This window comes from Astyanax mexicanus, chromosome 10, assembly GCF_023375975.1.
Source record: "Astyanax mexicanus isolate ESR-SI-001 chromosome 10, AstMex3_surface, whole genome shotgun sequence".
Taxonomy (NCBI): domain Eukaryota; kingdom Metazoa; phylum Chordata; class Actinopteri; order Characiformes; family Acestrorhamphidae; genus Astyanax; species Astyanax mexicanus.
This window is the reverse complement of record NC_064417.1, coordinates 20,861,657-20,876,796: the sequence shown is the minus strand read 5'-3', so window position 1 is coordinate 20,876,796 and position 15,140 is coordinate 20,861,657.

The window sequence follows — 15,140 nt, the reverse complement described above, 5'->3', positions numbered from 1 at the left end:
CTGAATGGTATTTATGGTAGACATGCCAGTTGAAAACAATCAGTAACTGGGGGAGCGAGAATGCCGTAGCATCACGTCAGGGTCAGCAGAGTCAGGGAAGTCCTGTGTGAGTGCATGCTGGGAATTGCAGTCTTTGAGTAGTTCAGAAGACCAGAGCAGGCAGGACTGACGAAGCATCAACCAAATAAAACAACATCAGGATAAATTGAAACAAACAGTATGACAGAGATGTTATAACTTGCCCAGTTAATAAAATCTATTAATTCTAAACATGTAAAATACTGTCAGTTTTCCTTTTGTAATGACAAACCCTAATTTTAGAGGTTTTACAAATAAATACTTTACATTATGTTTGTAGTGCTAAGGATATTTTACAGAAAAAAATGCACATTGGGATATAAAACATGTCCATAAATTGTTCATATAATGAGCTTTGCATTAAAAAATGTCTTTCATGTGAAACATGTGATTTACATGTGATTTACATCAAAATTTACATGTGATTTACATGTGATTTACAACAAAATGCTAAGATAATTCATTATCAGGAAACGCACCCCTAACAGACTGACTTTATTCATGTTAAGGATAAAACAGTGTAAATATGATGTAATCCACACGCTCTATGTGTGACATTTTAACACCAAACTTACCTCAGTAACCTCTATTAGACTTTAAACTTTATTCCCAATGACCTTTTAACCTTTCCAACACTCATATCTCTGAATTCTGAGTGGACATCAGTGGACGTGTCCTCGGGAACACAGGCGCTCCTCTGGGAGCAGCTCTTTATTTCTTCATTAGATGCGATACCTGCGGGCGAACGCGTCTCTGATGATCAGTTCTGATGGGAGTTGAGTTGTGTGGAGTTGCAGTGTAGGTCGTCTTATTAATTTTAAAGCGAGAGAGAGCCACTGCGCCGGCGTCTGCTCCTGTGGGGCAGGCCGCGCCGCTCTACGCTTGAGTGATAATGACAGGCCCAGTCAAACCTATTTAATGAAAAGCTCCAAAAACTTTCTTGTCCATCAGCCGGCACATTCCTCATCCTCCGCAGACAGCAGCTGGTTATGAGGGCAGAATGGTAAATGTGGCAGTCAGTCTGTCTCTGGCTGTGCGGCTCTGTGGCTGTGTTTTGCAGATCTGATGTGTTATGGAATGATGAGCTATCCTAATAAATGACACTGACAATAATAGTAAAATTAATTATTATTATACAGGAGAACTTACATACTACTACTTAGTAGTAGCAATTAGCTTTTACAATGTCACAAGATTTATTTACATCCAGTTTTGCATAAATTTTTCACCAAGATCTTACAGCAGCATCATTGATGATGGTAGAGTCTGACCACTGCACAAAGTCTTCTCCATCCAGCACATCCCAAAGATTCTCAATGAGGTTTAGGTCTGGACTCTGTGGTGAACTCTCTCAATCCATGTGTGAAAATGATGATCTCATGCTCCCCGAATCTCTCTTTCACAAATCCAGCACTATGAATCCTGGTATTGTCATTTTGGAATATGCCCATTCCATCAGGGAAGAATAAATCCATTGATGGAATAACCTGCTCTATATTCAGTATATTCAGGAAGTCAGCTGACCTCATTCTTTCAGCACATACTGTTGCTGAACCTAGACCTGCAGACCAACTGCAACATCAACACCACATCATTTACTTACTTAAATCCAGGTGGAGACTTTTTACATCCACAGTGTATGGCCATATGTTTGTCTATTTTAACTAAAAAAATATTTTAATCTTAAAAATAAATACATACATTTTATACTAAATTGCAATTACAACACATCCCCCTTTTTGTTTTTTTTTGTTACATCATTCAATTAACCCCACTTAAAATGAACAATTACAATCTTTGTATATACAGTAACATTAAAATGTTTATTGTGTATATGGACACACCTCACATTAAATGTTTGTTTTTATGTCTTTGTTAATTTATTTTCAGCATTGAAATTAAACATTAAAGAAAATTAAGGGACACATTCAAAATGATGTAAAAAACAAAAAAAAAAAAAAAAAGGTGTTTGTTCTCCACAATCCCCACCTAAACCTGATCAACTCAGCTGGTGATTTGAGGTGGTTTGGGATGAGCTGGAGCTTCACAGCGTAAAGGAAGAGCAGCAACTATTGTTCAGCACCTCCAGGAACTCCTTCAAGATGCTGAGAAAACTACTCCAGATGACTCTACGTCATAAAGACTCTAAGATTAAAATACCAAGAGTGTGCAGATCTGTCCTCAAAGCTAAATGTGGTAATCTAAAGTATAAAACATATTCTGTTTATATTAGATTCTGTTTGATACTGGATTTCAATGTAACAAAAAAAAAATAAAGAAAGAAAATACATCAAATTCAAACCTTTTATTGACTTTTATTGTATATATATATATATATATATATATATATATATATATATATATATATATATATATATTTGCAGTGGTGGTCCACTGATGATGCTCCATAATTCCATTAAACATTATTCTTTCGGTTAGTTCTGCCTTTTTAAAGAGTTTATATTTATAATAGACGCTGCCTAATTAATCCAGGCTAAATTCATTTCGACAGGCTAAAAACATCCTATCAGAGAATAATCCAATCAGAAGGCTCCATACTGCATTTAAGATAAACAGAATCATCATGAAAAATACATGAAAACATTCAAAACTCTGCGTAGATTCCTCAGCATGCCACAACACCCTACACAGCTTATTTACAGCACTATATTCATTTAAAGCTGTACAGAGAAACCGGAAATTTTACATTTTTATTACCATAAAGTTATTTCACAGTCAAATCTAAAATGAAAAGAAATTGCGTTCTTTGGATTAAATGCATAATTAATGTCAAAACTAAAATCAAAATGCAATGGTAATGTTTTTTATTTACTTTTCCTTGCAATAGGCTGCATGTCTGACAGAATTGAAATAAAAACATAAAATGGAAAAATCCATAGCAGAGTGACAGTTTGTGATTCAGTTGTTGGCCAGGACGACGCGTTAAGTGTCAAAACAAAAAGGCAAACGCAAAGGAAGATTAGGGATGTCTGCTGGGGATTTAATCTTCATTTTCCACATTTATTTTTTTGTTTTCCACTGCAACAGCTTGCAAGTAAATACATGTAAATTAACAGTAGGCGGGGCTACAACTACGGAACCTCCTGTGAAACCAAAAATGCGGTTTGTAAGTCTTCGCTCGGGTACATACAGCAGGCAACGCTGCAGCCTCAGCAGCCCGCATCCGCTTCCACAGTAACAGTGATTGTAAAAAGTAGATTGTTTATTAGTTAGCTAGTGCTTTAGCTAAATAAATACATGCAACCTATTTTATACGGTTTCTCTTGTCACGGAAGCGTGAAGATGCAAGGTTCCCAAACGTGGCTGAAGCCGAGGCTAATTCACAAACAGTCACTTTGCTATTAATTTTTCCATTTTGAGTATATTTTAATTCTGTCAGACATGCAGCCTATTACAAGAAAAATAAAGGACAACATTCCCATTCCATTTTGACTTTAGTTTTGACATTTATTCAGCAGTTTATCAAGAAAAGCCTAGGCCAAAGTGAAGCTTTAGCCTTATTAAGCTATTTTTCTTTTCACAATTAGCTTTTTCATTTTAGATTTGACTGTGAAATACCCGTATGGTAATGACAATGAATGGCAAAAAGCCATTTAATTTAAAATATAATTTTGTCATTAATGACCTGTCGTGTATTCAGATTAAATAACACCAAATAGATTTAATCAACGTCTGCTCTTTATTTGCTGACTGAAACAACACAGCAATTTCTAGAACCGCCATCACCACACACTGCCGCTGCCCAGCTCAACGCATAACAAGTGCACAGATATATGCTGATTGGTTACAACCCAACCTTGGCTTTTGTTTATCCAATCACAATACAGATTAAAGGGGACTTCAAAATACAACCACATCTTAATAACAAAGAGTATTAAATCAGGGGATATTACATTATACATAACATGACCTGTTCTCAAATAAAAAAGTGAAGTGATTTAATTTAGTTTTAAATTTTTTATATATATATATATTATATTATATATATTTTTTTTTTCCACATTTTCTCCCCAATTTACAAGGCCAATTACCCAACCCACTCAATAGGAATCCCCCTATCACTAGTGATGCTCCAACACCAGAAGGGTAAAGACTAGCACATGCCTCCTCCAGTACATGTGAAATCAGCCACTGCCTCTTTTTAAACATTACAGCACACTTGGAGGACTCGGTTTCGATACATCAGCTCACAGACCCTTTGGAATGATGTGGGGAGAGAGCGCCATCTACCCACCCAGAGAGAGAGCAAGGCCAATTGTGCTCTCTCAGGGCTCCGGGAGCTAGATGGCAAGCTACGTGAATGAGATTCGTACCGGCGATCTCCTGGTCTACTCATAGTGGCAGCACCTAGTTTTTCATTTTATCATAATATTTTCACACATGTTTAGAAAAGGACAGCACAAAATGATATTTGCATTGTCATTTGAATTGTTTTCATTTTCATTTTATTTTTTTTTTGGCAGGATTAACCTCACATAGAGGACAAGGGGCTAGTAGATTATGGGCCTGTGATTCTGCGTAAAATAAAAAATAAAAAAATCTTTGTTGTATATGAATGATTTGGATTTTTTTTTTATAATTTGTTTATTTATTTATTTATTTTTTGCCTAGATTCCCTAGATGTTTCTCCTGTAATGTTCTTTAAGGCAGTGTGGTCTTCAACCCTGGCCTCAGTGGTCCACCTTAGTCATGTGTTTTCCCTGCTACCAGCTCACCTCACCAAATAAATCAATGTATTATCACTTACTGACTTAAAGTACTGAAGCTGTGTTACTGTAGCAGAAACACAAAATTGTGCAGAGCAGTGAACCTTCACGACCAGAGTTGTGGACCACTGCACTACTCCCTGGAATCATGGGTGGTTGTTCTTCTTCTGAGGCATGTGCGTCGAACTGAATTCACACTTTATGTTTATTCTCAAAGCATCATTCTCCAGCAGGCTCTGCCCTTCTATTCTTCTCCTCGATTCTCACGAGTCTGCATTCTGCCTACTTTCTTTCACGCTTGCTCATTAGCATATAGACACAGAATACGGAACGCTTGTATAAATAAGAAATGAACAAATGCATACATTCACAAATGAAGCACAAGTCATTGTAGCATCCTTCTGATAATAACTCCAGAGACGTTCTTATTATGAGAGAGTTATGGAAAAGCAGAGCTGGTTTAATGATTTAGTGCTCGCCCCGTGGAATCTTTCACTGACTACAAGGCTTGCTGGCTTACACTGCTTCACATTCATTTCTTGTGCTGATAACATGGGAGACAACAATGTCGTATTACCTAATTTCCCCTCTTTTCTAACAGTCTGCGGAGTGTGGGGTTGAATATAACCCAATGGGGGAGGCTTTCAACCAAACAGCATCAAAGAACACGTTTTCTATTACTGTAAGTTAGGGAACTGGGTCGGTTCTTTAACCTCGGAAGCTTATTTGGGCATTTGACCCATATTTCAGGTCATTTGGACAAGGACAATGGATGCACTTCACCCTGTAACTTGCTTACAAACACATTGCAACACTGGAGGTTTGGGTTTTCCCCTACATAAAGTATACAAGGTATACACAGTTTCCCATATCCTCAATTTATACATTGTTCATTGTGAGTTATGGGACATATATTTTGTCATATTCATATTGCAATACATATACTGTATTTAATATTTGGCCAAAAACCTGTGGAATGTAATGAGCCTGAGGACGTCTGAAAACAAAAGAAAACAAAACACATACATGGTCGTTCTGGACGGAAATAAAATCACAGAGGACCTCCCATAAACTAAAAAAATATATACCCCAGGACCCCCTGAGAAACTAATCCCACCTTGATAAGGCTTTTGGACTGAGTTTGGACACATCTAATTGAAACACTACATTAAATCACATGATAATTAAACATTAAACACAAGATAAATATTAGTATAATAGTGAATATTATTAGGTAGATTTTAAATGTTCATGATTCTATTTATATATATATATATATATATATATTTAGATTGTGTATATTTATGCGTATATGTTTGTTTGTTTTCTTTCTTTCTGTTTTTCTATTTTTTCCCTTTTTTCTTTTCGCCCCTTGCACCTTCTCCTGCATCTTATTCCACAGGTCCTTCATCTCCAAACCGCCCAACTGTATCTGCATAAAAAAATGTCAAACTACAGTGAGTGTTGTGAAGAAATAAATAATAAATTGTTAATAATGTTGCATAAAAAAGGCAAAAACAAAATTCTCACAAGAGGCAGTGCTTGAGAGGATGGAAGAAATAGTTGATGATTCATCGACTAATCGAAAAAACAATCTTCACATTAGTCAACAACTAAAATAATCATTAGCTGCAATCCTACAGAAGTCGTAAACGTCTGTTTTTCTTGGCCCATTAAGAAAATGAATAGGGAGAAAATTTGCATGGCAGTGTACGCCACAATTTTTAAGCTACAAATTCCAAATTTGGAAAACCCATAGAACTTATTGCGTTCTTTCCGAAAACATGCTGTACGAAATGATAGCAACCACCCCCCACCCCACACCATAGCAACACCATAGCAATCACCTAGCAACACCTTAGCAACCACCACAGACTTAATAGCAAGTGATTAGCAACCACTTCACAACACCATAGCAACCAACATAGCTAACGGTGGGAGCCAATTTAGCTGCACAACCATCCTGCGTTACCTTCAGGAAATGCACTTTTCTATTCACATAAGGAAATATATACTCCTATGCTTTTTCACAGGCTAATAACCTATTCTATTTGAGTGTAATTTTCTGAAATAAAACTTTTTCAGGACACACACACACACACACACAAACACGCTGTCTTTGACTTTGTTGCTGGCCAAAACTGTAGACTAGTGAACATTCTGAGCTGAAGCCAAAAGAAATATTTCACATTGAGTCCCAGTGCACTTACTCTCCCAACTGGGACAAGTGAGCGCTATATAAAACCAGCTAAAAAGTCTGTTAACCTTCAGCCCTTTTTATAGTCAAAGCGAGACTCTGCACGGAGAGGCTGTAGAACAAACTGCAGCGGTTGTGGCCGCCATTCACACCTTTACATACAAAAAACCTGCTTTCTGGCACAGAAATTTGAATGTAAAGACTCTTTTTTATGACTTGAAAAATCACATGATGTGTGCGAGAGGTGGAAGAGGAATAAAAAAAAAAAAAAAAAAAAAACGCAACAAAAATCATCTCCAGAAGTTAATCATAGTCAGTCTCTGGGTTTCAGCACAAAGACCGAGCTTTGAAAAGGCAAGACGAGTTGAGTTGAGTTGAGGTGGCCCCCTATTCAGAAGGCCTAGGCCCGGCTGAGAGGTTTGTTAAAAGGAGCCTGGACTCAATGGTGCTTCTTCCTTTCCCACACTGGTAAAGAGAAAAGTCTTCCCGGAGATGAAAGGGGACGGGTCTTGAAAGAGGACGACCACTCAAAAGTGGCATTTCTGTAAAAAAAAAAAGAAAAGAAAAGAAAAGAAAAAAAAACAGGGCACTTCTTTTCTGCGAGAATAATTACACCCAATTTCGGGGGATTTAGAGGAGATGGGCTGGGGATGAATAGTCATATCTATAGTCATATAAACGCTCCGAAAAGTATGAGGGAGGGCTTTGTTGAAGCGGCGTGGCATTTCCCTAGGGATCACAAATCCCGTCGATACATAAATGTGAAATGCTGCCGCAAACATATGTAGACAAGTTCGATTTTAGATAAAGCGTGAAAGACGGGGGGAATTTACCAACGCAGCACCAACATTGGAAGCAAACGCTTTAAAGTTCTTTACGCTTTGGTCCGACTTTATCAAACACTTCGGAGGCAGTAAACAAACGGACACTGCCCATTCACAGCACACACTAAAGGCCCCGCATTGGAAAATAAACAAGAAAAAAAAGGGAAAAAAAAAAGCGCACAGTGAGGAAGGATTCTGCTTTAGCAAAACACATTAGGAAAGGCTTTAAAACAGGCGTGAAGAGCGCAGCATCGGCAGCCTCATTCCCCAACTCCCACACAAATGCACCAACAGAGATATCTTTGTGGTGATGGGCTTGGAGTGCTCTCTTGAAATCAGTTGGATTTATGTTCATACGTAGTGACGGCCTGTATAAAGGCACTGCCAATGCACTTTCATTGCTTTTGTATACAGCAGGACTGAGTTTCTACAGGAAGAGCTTCTGAACTTTCAAACTCCTCATGTGTTCTATTTACGTTGCTAAATGTTAGTCCAGCTTTAAAATGTTGCTTATAAAGGATTATATGAAGAAAAACAATAAAGAAATATTCAACATTATTTTTTAAAATAACTTTTAACTTTTAACACATTTTTTTTTTCGTCATTTTATCCCAAAAGAGGTGTACAATACCAGTCAAAATCCAAATTTGAACACACCATTTGAACACGTCATCTAAGTCAATGTGTTTATCCATTTAGGTCTTTATTTTTACATTACATTACATTACATTACATTTGACAGATGCTTTTGTCCAAAGCGACTTACAATAGTCAAGTACAAAATAATAGAAGTTAAGATAAACCATTTTTTAGATAGGGCTTAAAGGAGGTTGAAGAGAAATAATGGAATAGAGAAGTGAAGGAGGGGAAGAAGGAAATGAGGTTAGTAGTAGTTAGTTTATTAGAGGTGTTAAGAGAGTAAGTGCTCTTTGAATAGCTCTGTCTTCAGGAGTTTCTTAAAGATAGCGAGAGATTCTCCTGATCTGGTAGTGGAAGGTAGTTTGTTCCATCTTTGGGGAACTCTGTATGAGAACAGTCTGGATTGCTTTGTGTGAATGTTTGGCAAAGCGAGGCGATAAATAAATAAATAAATTTATTTTATTTATTTTCTATATTGTAGATTAATATCAAAACAATAAACAATTGGTACCACTTTAAAATAAGACCGACTTTATAATGGGTTTATTACTATTTATAAATTAGGATGCAAATACTTTAAAACCCATTAATAAGCAATTAATAAACATATAACAACACAAATAAAAACGGCAACAGTCAGCTGATTTGCAAAATAGTGATTTCACACTCATTATACTCGTTATGCTGTCACATCTCAGAACTTTCTAGATCCTGATCTTACTTTGTTTGATGTGTTTTCTATCAATCAGCATGTAAATCTGTCCTATTAATATATTTGTAATTATGGTTAACTATTTACTGTTGAATTAAATTGAATGAAATGACTAAGTAAACAACGGATCACTGATGCCTTTTTAATTGAGGTTTTCAAGGTATTTACAACCCAACCTAATCAACAATACTTAAAAATCTAATTTATAAAGCATTTATAAGTATTATTGTATTATTATTAGTATTATTGTATGTATTAAGTGGCACCAAACATTTAAGGGACACATATGGAATTGTCTAGGGTTTATATATACAATCCCCTGATCTAAACCTGATAAACTGAGATAGGTGTATGGGATGAGCTGGAGCTTCACAGTGTGAAGAAAAAGCAGCGACTATTGTTTAGAACCTCCAGGAACTCCTTCAAGATTCTTAACACCTCTAACACACTACCTACTTCTAGCCTCATTTCCTTCTTCCCCTCCTTTACTCCTCTATCCCATTATTACCTTCGACCTGCTTTAAGCCCTATCTAAAGATGTTTTTACCTTTAACTTCTATTATTTTTGTACTTGACTATTGTAAGTCGCTTTGCATCCTAGACCCTTACAGCACTCACTGTGTGTGTAGACAGCATGTAGCAGTGTCGGAGCTGGAAGTCTGTGTCCGTGCGCTGGGTGGGGGCGGGGCAGATTACTCTGGAATTTGGGATCGACCTTGGTGGAGTAATTAATTTGCATTCAAAAAAAAATAACACTTTACTGATTCCAAATTTAATCAAGTGCATCAATGCTTTAACATTGACAGTCCTAGTACTGAGGTGAACAAGTGATCTCAATATTCAGGTGATTGACTTTCTGAAAGTGGCGTGTGCTGTGTTGTGTGATCGGGGGTATAAGTGATGTCAATGAGTGGTGCGCTCTGGGTAACATAGTCCAAAGGCTTGATGTTTGCACGTTGAGCTGAGTGTGAGGGATTCAGAAGCAATTTTGGCACAAGGCATGACAAAGCAGTGTTCAGTGTTGACAAAGCAGCCGCATAAAGCATTACAAAATAAATCTGTTAAATAAATAAAAACGAAAAGAAAATCAATGACTCCTTTACAACTCTTAAAACTAAAAAAAAAACATGACTATTCTTGCCAGTTAATCTACACTTATTTGTACATATCAATAAATAATCCCTTACTAATCAGAATAGCTCTTCAGATGAGCAATTACAGTGAATTTAAACATAAAGGAAGCCTCATTCCTTTTTCTATACTGATAGAAAAGTATTGAGTTGCTTGACTGTGAGTTCAAGCTATTACTCTAGCTAGCTTACTTCCTATCTAAACTGCATAAAGGGCTAAAGTGTCTCTTTCTCTTAAACACAGCATTTACTGCAGAGTACACTTCATTCTGTCCTCCAGACTGAAGGTCCTTCTATAATTTGAAGCCACATTGAACCTGATGTGGTGGAAGTTTTGGAAGAATGCCATTAGATAAAGTGTTGTTTATGTTTCTTGATCTCTGTATTTATGTGTTCAAGTTTCCTGCAGTTATGGGTATCATTAATATTTTTGGGGGGAACTTCCTCTTCACTTTTCGATAAAGGGCTCCATATTTTTCTGCAGAGGGCTCACTTTTGGAATGGAAAAACGCTGAGCTGTTTTTTTTTTTATATGAATGATAAGGCTTTACCTATCATTTGTAATTGAATATGCCACAGAGATGGCCACTAGAGTTAGCACCTTAAGTACTGTATGATCCCTCCTTAAGTTGCGAACAAATAGGCTTCAGACTTGACTTAAAAGTCCCCCCAATTGACCCCAGAGTCGACTTGGCCTTGTCCAAAATGACATGTGAACAATTAGAGAACAAAGAGACTTTCTATTAGACTTTCCATAGACCCTTTTTCTTGTGACTTATCAAAAATCCAGCTAGCACAAACTAACCACTTAGCCATCATTACAGCTTTTGAAAAATACAGTTATTTCCATTTCTGTACTATAAGCTTACCCTGACTTGACATACACTGAAAGAAATATATAACCAAAAGATAAGAATTTGCTTTGACTTGATGATTTTAGCCTAAATACTCGTCACTTTCTTGCATAAAGAATCACAACTTGACTAAGACTCTCCCTTGAAGACTTTACACTCGACTTACACCCTAGAGTAAAGACCTGGGACATAACTTTGAACCTAGTCTAAATACATGGGACTTAACTTGTCCTCCATCCTGTCGACTCTTGACTTGACTTTAACTCTACCCTTGTAAAATGACTTGGCCTAAAGATTTAAAACTTGACCTGAACTCCTTAAAAAGCCTTAAAAACTGTGACTTGTCTTGGACCCTAACCTAAATACTTGTGACTTGATTTTTTTCCCCTAACTTAAAGACTTGAGACTTTACTTGGGCCCTAACTTAAATACTTGTGACTTGACTTGGACCCTTACCTAAAGACTTATGACTTGACTTGGACCCTAACCTTAATACTTGTGACTTGACTTGGACCCTAACCTAAAGACTTATGACTTGACTTGGACCCTAACCTAAAGACTTGTGACTTGACTTGGACCCTAACTTAAAGATTTGTGACTTGACTTGGACCCTAACCTAAAGACTTGTGACTTGACTTGGACCCTAACTTAAAGATTTTTGACATGACTTGGACCCTAACGTAAAGATTTGTGACTTGACTTGGACCCTAACTTAAGGATTTGTGACTTGACTTGGACCCTAACCTAAATACATATGACTTGATTGGACCGTAACCTAAAAATTTGTTACTTGACTTGGACCCTAACCTAAAGACTTGTGACTTGACTTGGACCCTAACTTAAAGACTTGTGACTTGACTTGGACCCTAACCTAAAAAATTGTGACTTGACTTGGACCCTACATAAAGATTTGTGACTTGACTTGGACCCTAACCTAAATACATGTGACTTCACTTGGACCCTAACTTAAAGATTTGTGAGGTGACCTGAACTTTCCACAAAATACATGAGACTTATGACTGGATTTGGACTGTACCCTTGTGACATGATGTAAAGATTTAAGATTTGAACTCTAGTCTTAAGAATTGGGACTTAACTTAGACCCTTACCTAAGGGTCTAAGTTATGACTTGGACCTTCCCGTAAAGACTTAAGACCTGACATTAACTCTAGCCTAAAGACATGTGACTTGACTTTGACCCTAACCCAAAGACTTGTGACTGGACTTTGACCCTAACCTAAAGACTTGTGAATTGACTTGGACCCTAACCTAAAGTCTTGTGACTTGACTTGGACCCTAACCTAAATACATGTGACTTCACTTGGACCCTAACTTAAAGATTTAAGATTTGACCTGAACTCTAGTCTTAAGAATTGGGACTTAACCTAGACCCTAACCTAAAGACTTGTGATATGACTTGGACCTTCCCCTAAAGACTTGAGATTTTACATCAACTCTAGCCTAAATACATGTGACATGACTAAGACTCTAGCCTAAATACTTGGGACTTGACTGCAACCTGTAGACTCCTGAATTGATTTTGACTCGTGTGGCATGACTTGGCCTAAAGCCTTGAGGCTTACCCTAACCTACAGCCAAGGGACTTGTCACTTGACTTTGACTCTAATATAAAGACTTTCCCCTAAAACCTGAGACTCGACTTACACCATTGACTAAAGACTTGTTACATGACTTGGACTCTAGCCTAAATACTTGGGACTTAACTTGTACTCCATTCTGTAAACCTATGACTTGATTTTGACTCTACCCTTGTGACATGACTTGGCTTAAAGATTTGAGACTTGACCTGAACTCTAGCCTTAAGACTTGTGACTTGACTTGAACTCTTACCTAAAGACTTCTAATGTGACTTGGACTTCCCTAAAGACCTGGGACTTGACTCCATCCTGTAGACTTATGACTTTATTTTGACTCTACCCTTGTGACATGACTTGGCTTAAAGATTTGAGACTTGACTCTAGCATTGAGGATTGTGAGACACTATTTACTCCCTAGAGTAAAACTTGACTTGGACTATAGTCTAAATACTTGAGACTTGACTAAGACTATTGCCTTAATAATTGGGATTCATGACTTGCTTTTGACTCTACTTGTCAGGGAGCGGGGTGCAGGGAGGACGAGGAGGCGGACGCAATTTCAAACAAAAGGGGATTTATTAACAAAAACAGATACAAAATAAACAGGGATTTACAGATAACAGGACTAAGGAAACTGGGGAAAACATGGAACACTGACAGACATAAAAACGTACAAGGATCGACACCGGGGAAATGGAACACGGACCTTAAATAGAGGTGCACACACACAGGAAACATGAAACACCTGGGACGAAGGGGCGGAGCTACAAATGAACACAGGTGAGTGGAAAAACACAGTGAGAACACAGGGGCACGGGTCACGTGGGACAACACAGGCACGATGACAGACAGGAAACATGGCCAGGACCTTACACTACTCTTGTAACATGAGTTGGCATAAGGCCTTGAAACTTGACCTGAACTCTAGCCTTGATACTTTTGACTTGACTTAAAAAAAAAAAAAAAACTATAAAATGTATGACTTGAATAAGACTCTAACCTGAGCATTGAGACTTGACTTGAACTTTAACCTTATGGCTTGAGATTTGACATCTAGACTTCACTAAAAAGACACGGCTGTCCCAATTCCTAATTTTGGTTTTCCTGCTATGGGGTACATTGCCATTTCTTAAGAGAATAAAATATACTGTCTGAATGCAGCTTTAAACTTTTAAACCCTCAGTTTATAATTCAGGTTTTAATCCTGTTATTAATACAGAAACTAATATGCATTTGTTAACAGTTCCCACAGGGTTCTAATATAAGGTCAATTAACTGATGTTAAATATGAGTAATGCAATTATGAGGTGAAAACTAAAATCTTTCCTTTCCTGTACAGGGTTTAGGAAGTTAAAGGACAGAGCCAATGTTAGGTAGATGTTTGATCTAGCTCTAGCAAGCTGTACTGCCTCAGACCTACAATCACCTGAGTGAAACATACCAGGTGCATCTTTGTCCACTTGTCAGCGGCTTATACTGACATGTGTACATCTCCACATTACCAGATGGAAACTGACATAGTGAAAAGAACAAAATGACATACAAATACAAAGACACTCCATGTACTGTACATTCAGATTAACATTCTCCAGAAAGTTGTAGAATGTTTTGCCCTAAAAGGACAATTTTCCATTTACAAGAACCCCTTCCATCTCCACCCACACAAACCATGTCCATATATTTCTAAAAACAGAGCTTTTTTCACTGCGTGTTAGCATTGAGCACAGCATTTTAGGCCATTGAAAACTCTCCCCAGGGAGGAGATGTTTGAGAGCCTTTTGACAACATCTAGGTTTAGTTTGTCATTACACTGTGACAGAATGTCATGCTCTTGCATTCAGGAAAAAAAGGTACAAAAACGTAACTTTTCTACCAGATCAGGAGTGTGTGGGTGATACAGAGACAGCGGTGTAGTCGTGTCAATGTAAAAAGACTCTATGATAGATTTTTTGTTTGTTTGTTTTTTTGTATATTAAACTTTTAATAAAAGTACAAATCGGGGTTGGAATCTGTGTGAAATGTTGCATTCCATTTACCTCAAAAGTTGCATGTCTGAGCTGGGAATGTCATCACACATGACTTAATTTTAAAATTCAGATAATTTTACACTATTTTAAAACCCCTTAAAATGCCTTGTCCCGTATATGGGCTACAGGTGTAGGTGATACAAAGCCCTTATTCTCTGCAGTAAAATAACTTATTTATTTTATTAAAATTCACATTCTTAAAATGTGAGGGTTTTGAAATCTCCTACAGAAGCCGCTCTCTCTTTTCACTCCCTACTCCACTTAAAAATTTCAGATCAGTAACAGGAATAAACCCAAATTCTGTATGTTTGAAAAACAGATGTAAAAACTAGATAAACATAATGAAATGAAATT